A 9,894-nucleotide genomic window follows, 5' to 3' on the forward strand; every position below is an offset into this window, starting at 1 on the left:
TTTGCAATGAAAATGGTGTAAATTTTTTGGCAGAGAGGCAAGCTATTTGTAGACTTGTTCGTGGCCATTCGAACAGTCTTCACCTTTCAGACAAATCTCAAAAATCCAGAACAGACATGTTGTTCTAAAGTCGCATCTGTTAAGTCGATTAACAGTCGACTAACAGTCGACTGTTTGGTCGGTTAACAGACGATTGTTAAACAGTCCATCCAGACCAAAAAATCACCTGGAATAAGCCAAAATTTAAATTTCATAATGTACCCAAAAATTTGATTATTCACAATTTGGCCAAAAAATTTAAATAAATTTGGTCCAAAAAGTTAATATAGTGCAAAGGTCCACCTCCACCCGCACCCGAACACGAACACGAACTGGACTGGTCTCGGTCTCGGACACGGGCACGTGCTCGTGCCGTGCCGGCCGGCCGATCGGACGGACGACGGCGCGCGCATGTGGATTTATGACCGAACCTAATAGGATATAGATCTTCCCCCTTCCAAAGACTATTGGTACCCTTTGGGACTCAAACCCAATTCCAAACTTCCACCTTATAAACCACACCAAAGTTTCCTAACTTTCCTATGTGGGATAAGTGTTTGGAAAATCAAATTCTTCCATAATCCTTAGTTTATGTGGGTTACTTTAACACTTAATATTTCATTCAATTTTAAATGGTTTTTGATAAATAAATATATCACGTTAATCATCTCGCGGAGTAGAACGTGAATATGCTAGGTCCCATATTAATTAAAAGGTGGGTCCCACTAAAATTTTGGCTCAAAGTTGACCATTAACCATTTTTTCCAACAGTTGGGTCGATGATTAACAGTTCGACATAACGAACCTATTCAGGTTGGATTTGGTTTGAGTGAAGGTGCCCACTGAGTTTCGATCTGGAGAATTAATTGCTAGAGTGGTTGAAAGGGTGTTCGTTTAGGTGTAGGTAATAATTGGGAAGTTAAAAGGTTGATTTGTCGTGCTACTGGGTGGCCATGTCTAGTGATGCGTCAAGGCATACCGACCAAATAATGCCACGTGAGTAGAAGAAGATCAATTGTAATGCATGGCAAGCAAACAGGACCTTTTACTAAAAGCATATTACCCTTAAGATTATCCAATTTGAAGTTAAAAATCTGAGTTTACGTCTTTACCTATGTTTTCCTGAAAATGGATTGATTGGTCCCATCCCATTATAGCTGAACCCATTTTCATCCTTTCGATATCCAAGCCAATCTGTTTTTTTGCCATCCCTAGATCTAATTTACACAGTTGTACTAATTAATAATTATAAGTAACTAGCTGCAACATTAATCCATGTACATATATATGCACAAAGAAACTAATTTATGATCGGGTAAACCAAAAAAATATCAAAAATTATTAATATACAAAAGAAGAGCAAATAAATCACAAATTGTCTTCAAAATTCATAATTGAACAATTTAAAATGTGCAAACAAGCAAATAAAAAATAATAATAATAAGCTATTACTCTAGTTGGTAGGAGGACAGTGGACTATTCCCAAAATAGGTTTATCGAACACAATTTTCTAACTTCTATTAAAAAGATGAATGGCATGCAACTGTAGATATAACAGTAAAGCAATCCCATTTTATTGTTCATGCTATTTTTTTCCCTCTTTTTTTTTTAAAAAAAATTCTTTGCTTCTATTCATACTTGCGACCACGCTGACAACCATGCTAACTGTACTCCCACGACTATACTCCTTATTTTCCTTTTTATTGATATCTTCATTTCTATTTAAATTAGTTGTTGTAGATCTTCCAAAAGAGCTATGTGAGATCTATTTGTGTGGCTAATATCATTCTCTTTTTTTTTTGTGCTTGCTGTCGGCCAAAACGGTTATGGGAAGACAACGTTAGATACCTACATTAATTTTCTTCGGTGCATATTTGATGGAGGAAATGAAAGTCCAAACAATGCAAAAATTCTACATATAGTCTTCACCTTATCGCCAAATAACTCTATTATTTTTGAAAAAAATGTTGGTGATTGGTTGAAGAATAGGTGAGTTTGCGAAAGAAAGAGAAAGCATGAGAATCCTCAACTGAAAAATCTGATGCACGAAGTGCAAGATCATTCTGCACTTCATTCTGATCAGCATTTAAGGACCTTCAGTTTAACAGGTTTATATTTAGTAATTTTTTTGTTTTTTTTTTTTTTTTGCTTTTATTTGTTTTGATCAAGTTTTGTCCAAAAAAAAAAAAATCAAGTAGCACGGAGAGATGGCACATGAGTTCAGAACTCTCTGCACACTTCGGAGAAATCAGCTAACTAATTTTTTTCTTACCAGTTTGAAGAAACTAAATTTGTAGTTATTTTTTTATATAATAATTATGTTTAGTTTATCTGTAGTTTTTAGTTTGTCAATCTTTGTTGTGTTTTAATTTGTTTATTGGCTCTTTTTTTCAAAAAAAATTCGAAAACTCCGCACTGTACGGAGAGTGCTGAGGGAAGAGTGATCTCTCCGCACATTTCGGAGAGATGAATTGATCTCTGCAAACTTTTCGGAGATTTTTTTTATTTTTATTTTTTTTATAGCGGTCTTTTTTTTATATAATATAGTTTATTTATATGAAATGCTTTTTTCGTTACAATTTCCCTTTTTTTCAAAAAAATTTTCTTCCATGATGCTAATCAATATTTTGAATAAGGGAAATGAATGTGAATGTTGAATATGTAGAAAAAATTGGTAAAGGAAATACTTATGTTTTGCTATCTTCTAAAATTTATGCTCATTCTCCTGCTACAAAATTCTATAAAGAAAGTAGAGACTTTTGTTGTTGTGATGAATATGTTTTTAGTATGATTTATTTACTTCTACATCTTTTTTAAAAAGTTGCTCGTGTTTGCATTTCTATAATTTTTAGTTTATCATCTTGTTATTCTTATATTTGTTTACTGGCTGTGTTTTTTTTACAGAAAAAACTCCGAAAACTCCTCCGCACAGTTCACAGAGGTCAATTGATCTCTGCGAACTCTTCGGAGATTCTTTTTTATAGCTCTTGTTTGGTCATTTTTTATATATAATTATGTTTAGTTTATTTATATGGAATGTTTTTTTCCTTACAATTTCTTTTTTTTTTTTCAAATTTTTTTCTTTTTTTCTTATAGGTGAAGCTAATCAACGTTTTGAATTAGGAGAATCAGGGAACGTGAACATGAGCGTGAGTGTTGAATATGTAGAAAAAATTGGTAAAGGAAGCATTCCTCATCAACATTATGTTTTGCTATCTTCTAAAATTTGTCGTCATTGTGGTGCTATAAAATTCTATAGAGAAAGCAAAGGCTTTTGTTGTTGTGATGAAAATGTCAAATTACAGTTACATGATATACGTCCTAAAATGTATGATTTATTTGCTTCCACATCTGAAGAAGCTGTAGCTTTTAAAAAGGTTGTTTGTAGTTACAACAATCATTTTACGTTTACTTCATCTGGTGTTAAGTATGACAAAGAATTGTTTAAGAATAATAAAGGTATATATACTTTCAAAGTTCAAGAACAAGTATATCATTTCATAAACTCACTTGTGCCAAAGAATGAGAATCCAAAGTATTTACAATTATACTTCTATGATACTGAAAATGAAATTTGTAATAAACTGAATACTTCTAACAAATTTTGTGAGTTTACTTTAAGAAAGTTGATAGATGTTCTAAACAAAATCCCTATTCAAAGTTTTTTCGATCATTAAGTGAAGTTAGTGATTTAGGATCATGTTGTATTTTACTGAAGTCTAATCCTGGTGTTGATCAAAGAATATATAACTTGCCAACAACAGAACAAGTGGCTGTAGTTTGGGTTGACAATGACCCATCTACAAGTACTAGAGGTTGGGATCTATTAATTTATGGACATTCAGGTAATAAATATAAAGTTCAATACTATTATGATTGTTATGATCCTCTCTAATATTCACTACTTTTTCCGTATGAAGAACATGGATGGCATGAATGTATTAAAAAGGTGAATGCAAGTGTTTCACAAGCTCTAATTTGTTAGAATTTAATAGAAGTTAATCATGCGGATCAATTATTGGAAGTGGAAGACTATGGTAAACGATTTTAGTAATTTCTATTTTTTAAACTAATTTATTTATGTTATTAATTGCATTTATTGAATGAAGTTTTTGTTGATATATTCTTTTCTTTCTTGCAATTTTGAAGGCAAAGAAAAAACGAATAACTGTATCATGTCAGGAATATTATTGTTACAAGCTTCAAATCAGGTGTGTAAATAATTGTATTCCTTTACATACTGGTAGACTTTTACAGCAATATGTTGTGGATATGTATGTGAAAATTGAAACAGCAAGATTAGACTACTTTAGTAATAACCAAAAGATTATAAGAGCTGAACTCAGAGAATTGTAGATAGTGTACAAAATGGTGAGAATAGAGGTTATAAAATTAGTAGATCATTAGTGTTTCCTTCTAATTTTGTTGGAGGTCCTAGGAACATGACTAAAAGATATATGGATGCAATGTCTTTAGTTTAGAGATATGGTAAACCTGATGTGTTTTTTACAATGACATGTAATCCAAATTAGCCTGAAATAAAATGTTAATTGAAACACAGTAATGAAATATAGAATAGACCAGATTTGTTAGTATGAATATTTCGTGCCAAGTTTGAGGAACTGAAGACAGATTTGGTTTAAAGAGTGTTGTTGGGTCCTATTGCTGCATATGTTTATGTGATTAAATTTCAAAAAAAAGGATTACCTCACGCTCATTTTCTCCTTATATTTAAACAAAATTCTAAGATCCGAAACTCTGTACAAGTTGATGAAATTGTCTCATCAGAAATACATACCCTTACCTGCATACTACTATTATAAAATATATGATGCATGGTCCTTGTAGAAATTTGAATCCTAAGAATGTTTGTATGGAAAAGAATTTTGTGTGTAAAAATAAATATCCAAGAGATTAAGTTGAAAATACTTCTTTGGGTAATGATTTCTACCCACTTTACAAGCGTCGCAATGATGCTGTAAGTGTTAAAGTAAGTGGGTGTATGTTGGATAATAGATGGGCTGTACCGTATAATTCTTATATTTTAACTAAATATGATTGTCACATTAATGTAGAGGTATGTTCTTCTATTAAAGCTGTTAAATATCTATACAAGTATGTATATGAGGGACATTACCACATTCATTTTAGTTTAAATAAAGAAACAAACGAACAATTCATTGATGAGATTCCAAACTACCAAACAGCTAGATGGATATCTCCACCTGAAGCTATGTAGAGGCCATTTCGTTTTGATTTATTCGATATATCTCATATAGTAATCTCTTTACAGTTATATACTAAAGATGCTCAAACGGTTATATACAAGGAGACGGATGATTTATCAAAGGTTATAAATAAAGATTTTGTTCACCGAACAACGTTAACAGAATTCTTTTGAATGAATATTTCATATAAAAAGGCAAAAACTCTATTGTATAAAGAATTTCCAACATATTTCGTATGGGATATATCCATGCGAATTTGGAGTCCCAAAAAAAGCAAAGATGTTATTGGTATAATAGTCAGTGCTAATCCATGTGAAGGTGAAAGGTATTTTTTAAAAGTTTTGCTAAATCATATTAGAAGGCCAAAATCTTTTGAAGATTTAAAAAAAGTCAATGGTATTGTTCTATCTATTGCGTTCTTTTACATAGCTAGCATTAATAAAAAAAAAATATGATAGCTAAATTAGATCCTTCATTCTATGAATATTTGCTGAAGATTGGAAATGGAATAGAGAGAACACATTCATGCCAAATGATTACACTTCCTGAAGATATTACCATCAATTTTAAAAATGAATTTAAATCATTGAAGGAATTAATTGACATTGTGTTTTCCAATTTCCAGACATATGGAGACAACCTATATATTCTGATGAATAGAATTATTTTAACCCAAAAAATGAATATGTAGATTTAATAAACAATATGTTGCTTAAAGAAATTCCGAGAGAGAAAGTTACATATTTTAGTTTTGATGATGTGATTAATAAAAGTAAAGGATTTATTGATGAAGATTTTTTGAATAGTTTAGCTCCAAATGGTATACCTCCACATGAACTCATATTGAAAAAAAATTGTCCAATTATGTTGCTCAGAAATATTAATCCTGTAGAAAGTTTATACAATGGGACTATACTTATTTGTCTTGACTTTAAGCAGAATGTTATCTTGGCTAAAATTGGGATCGGAGGATATCGTGGAAAGCAAGTATTTTTACCTGGAATTTCATTCATTCCTCTTGAAGGCGATAAACAATCTGTATCATTTAAAAGAACTCAATTTTCAATTCGTCTATGTTTTGCAATAACCATTAACAAATCTTAAGGTCAAACTCTAGATTTTGTTGGTTTATATCTTTCAGAACTTATATTTTCCCATGGCCAATTGTATGTTGCATTGTCTCGCGCTAGAACAAGAGAAAATATAAAAGTTCTGATAAAACCTTTTGTCAATAACAAATCACATATTTGTTGTACCAAAAATATTGTCTATCATGAAATCTTAAATTTAGTTCACGGTAAATATTAGAATCTTTAGCTAATAAATATTTCGAAGGTATATTCTTAATTGTTTGTTATAATTCTTAATTGATTATATTTGTTATTACAAACACAAAATTAATAATAAATCTGGACTTATGACTTCTGATTGTCATGAAAAATATTGATTTTGCAAAATAGTATCTTTGTAAAAAGGATTTTTGAAGTTATTATTTCCAAAAATATATTAATTAATCGTCATGCTTTGTATTTTTTGAATACAAGTATTAATTACACATAACTTTTTAAATTGTCTTATTTTTTTTCTATTTACTAATGGTCATTTTTTTTTCATATTAGGCTGTGTAGCTATCAGATGTTGCGTTGTTAATATGAATACAATTGGTAAAGCTGATATTTAGAAGTTTAGATAGAGATGAAGGAAACCACTTCTATAAGTTTTTTAACTTGACTTAATCATTTTACCATTCCATAATTATATTCGTACGGTAAGTGATATTAATACAAAACACATAGGTTCATTCTACTTGAAAATATCTTCTTGAATGTGAATCCATCATACAACGTATTAGTGTAACTATATATGTGTGTGTGTGTGTGGTATCTCCAATTTGTAGTTCCTTCTCTGTCAAAAAATTGGCCCAACCTACAGTAAGTCAGCGCATCACACCATTTGGTCTTCAATTTGCAGTGGTATCCCAGTTGTGATGTAAAGAATCATGAAGCCGAATATTCCGCACATATTTTGGTAGAGGGTGTCTTGCAAATCTTCCTCGTATAGACTTAAAAAAATATATATATGGATGCTGATGTTAAAATTAAAATAATGTGAAACAGGTAAATATAGAATGATATATTAAAGATAGCCTACAATTTCTTGATGGTTGTTTTGATTTAGCATCAATGTTACTTCGAATGCAGAATTATCTAGATGTAAAGTCTCATCTTCTTCAACATTAGAGCTATATGCAACCTCTGATTTAGAATGATCAAATATCCTCATATTGAACGTTGAATTTCCATTATATTCAAATACTACAACAAAATCATCCTGTAAGTTATGATGGTAAAAAAATTGCTCCCATACATTAGTCAAATATATTTCTCCATCGATTGTTTGTAACTATATTGTTACAATTATACTATCATACGAAGTTAATCGTACTCTATCACCTAATTCATGTCTCCAGCAATTGACAAAAGATGTAGGAAGTATCTACATTTATGTAAAAAATATAGGCTGTAAATAAAACATTCATACAAATATGAAATGAAAGAAGATATTATTATATAACTTACCAAACGGATGTTACGATTGTTCACGTATTTATTTGTTTCGATTTTAAAACCCATCGCAAGTGTACGGTTCGTTAACAAGTAGTAAAAATGGACTATGAGTCCAAGTATCGTTCCCACAAGAATTGAATTAGCTCTAATTAGAGTAATGTGACCTTAACCGAATCTAATTGAATGAAAATTTGGTTTAAATGTGAAAAGCCCTAAAATTGGAAGAAACCCCCAATTAAAAACCCTAATTTTGAAGAAAACCCTAATTTCGAAATTCCCCTAATTAAATGACTCAACAACTCAATTAAAATGTAAATATGCAAGGTTGTAAATGAAATTGTAGAAATAAGTTGAAATAAAATCATTGGGATATCGAATCTCCATTTGATTTCTATAAACCCTAATTTCACAAATCCAATTAATCAATGGAAAATTGTCAATTCAATGTTCCTACGCCTATCTAATATACTCTCTCGATATATATTAGATCTATTTCTGCATCTCATCAGCCTATATTTCTATGGATGATGTAACATACAAAAACGCATGAAATTCTATGAACAATTACCGAACTGCATAAAGTATAGGGGTATATTTTTATCCCCTATCGGACCCTATGTCAATTTATATATATCGAGTCTATTCTACTTCTTTCGAATGTAAAGAATAAACCATCACAATCACATAATAAATGGCCAATAAATCATGGATTCAATCAAAACAATATAAATCAAACAATTTATTCCAAAGACAATTTATATTAAACTCATGAAATATAAGAATTTATAAGAAAATCAAAGGTTCATCGACTCACAATGAAATAAAAATTTAGCCTATCATGTTTTGAAGAAAATTACAAAGATTGAATAAAGGAGAAGACATCACACTATTATAATTTATGCTTGAAATCTTCAATCTTGATGAAATCCTCCTTCTTTTGCATAAATTCTTGGATCTTGATGTTATTGTGTGCCTCTTTTCTCCCAAAACCGTCTACCCTAGTTCTGGACGTGTTTTAGGGTATATATAGCGTGTCCAAATTAGATAAAAAAAAGAATTGGAGTCGAAAAAGAAAACTGCAGAAACGCCTCGCAATTTCACCTATGCGACCGCATAGAAGGATCCTATGCGGTCTCATAGGTCATTTGACTTGCACCATTTTTTCCCTGTACCCATCTATGCGACCGCATAGATGGTTACACTATGCGGTCGCATAGATATAACCAACTATGTGGTCTTTACATTTTGGTCCCTGAACTTCCTTGTTGCTTCTCTTGACTTCTTTCTTCGATTTCTTCATCTTTTCAACAAATTTTATCTTCCAATTGATGATTGACACCATCAAATCTCATGCCACTCATTCGGCACGTCTTTTGAATATTTGTGCTTTAGTCCTCCAACTTTCAATTGTCTTCATTTCAGTCCCTCTTCAATACTTTCTTCTTCCAATTGTTTTGCTTTGTCATTGAGCTCATACTTGGCATGTTTTTACTCTCATTTTGTATTTAGCTCAACTTCTCAATATTTGCACCTTTGGTCCTCGAACTATCACTTTGTTACGTTTTGGTCCTTCTCCGGCTCTTTTCTCTTGAATTCCACAATTTCCATTGAAATACCTACATTGCATGAATTTAATAGGATTAAACCACAATTCAACTATTTTATCCATGTTTAAGTCATGTTTGTGAACCAAATGAGTGTATAAAAACATACTTATCAAATCCCCCAAACTTAAACTATTGTTTGTCCTCAAACAATGCAGTGACATAATTCTGAACAAACATGGCTTAACACCTTGCCTTAGCTCAGGATTGGATTAAGTAATTGATTTTATGAAAATTTATCAGTGTAAAATGTCATCAACATTTACCTGTTAAATGCATACTTGACGTGTGTGTGTGGATTCACGCTAACATATTAAGTTCATGATGAGTTTGAGTCCCGACCCCAAGTGGTCAAATATATCCTTACTCGCTCGAGAGATACACAACCCCCAAACTTATTCTTTTCACTCAATAATCCCGGGGTTGTGTTTTAAATTTGAATTTTACATAGCTCTA

Source organism: Olea europaea, chromosome 7 (genome assembly GCF_002742605.1).
Source record: "Olea europaea var. sylvestris chromosome 7, O_europaea_v1, whole genome shotgun sequence".
Lineage (NCBI taxonomy): Eukaryota > Viridiplantae > Streptophyta > Magnoliopsida > Lamiales > Oleaceae > Olea > Olea europaea.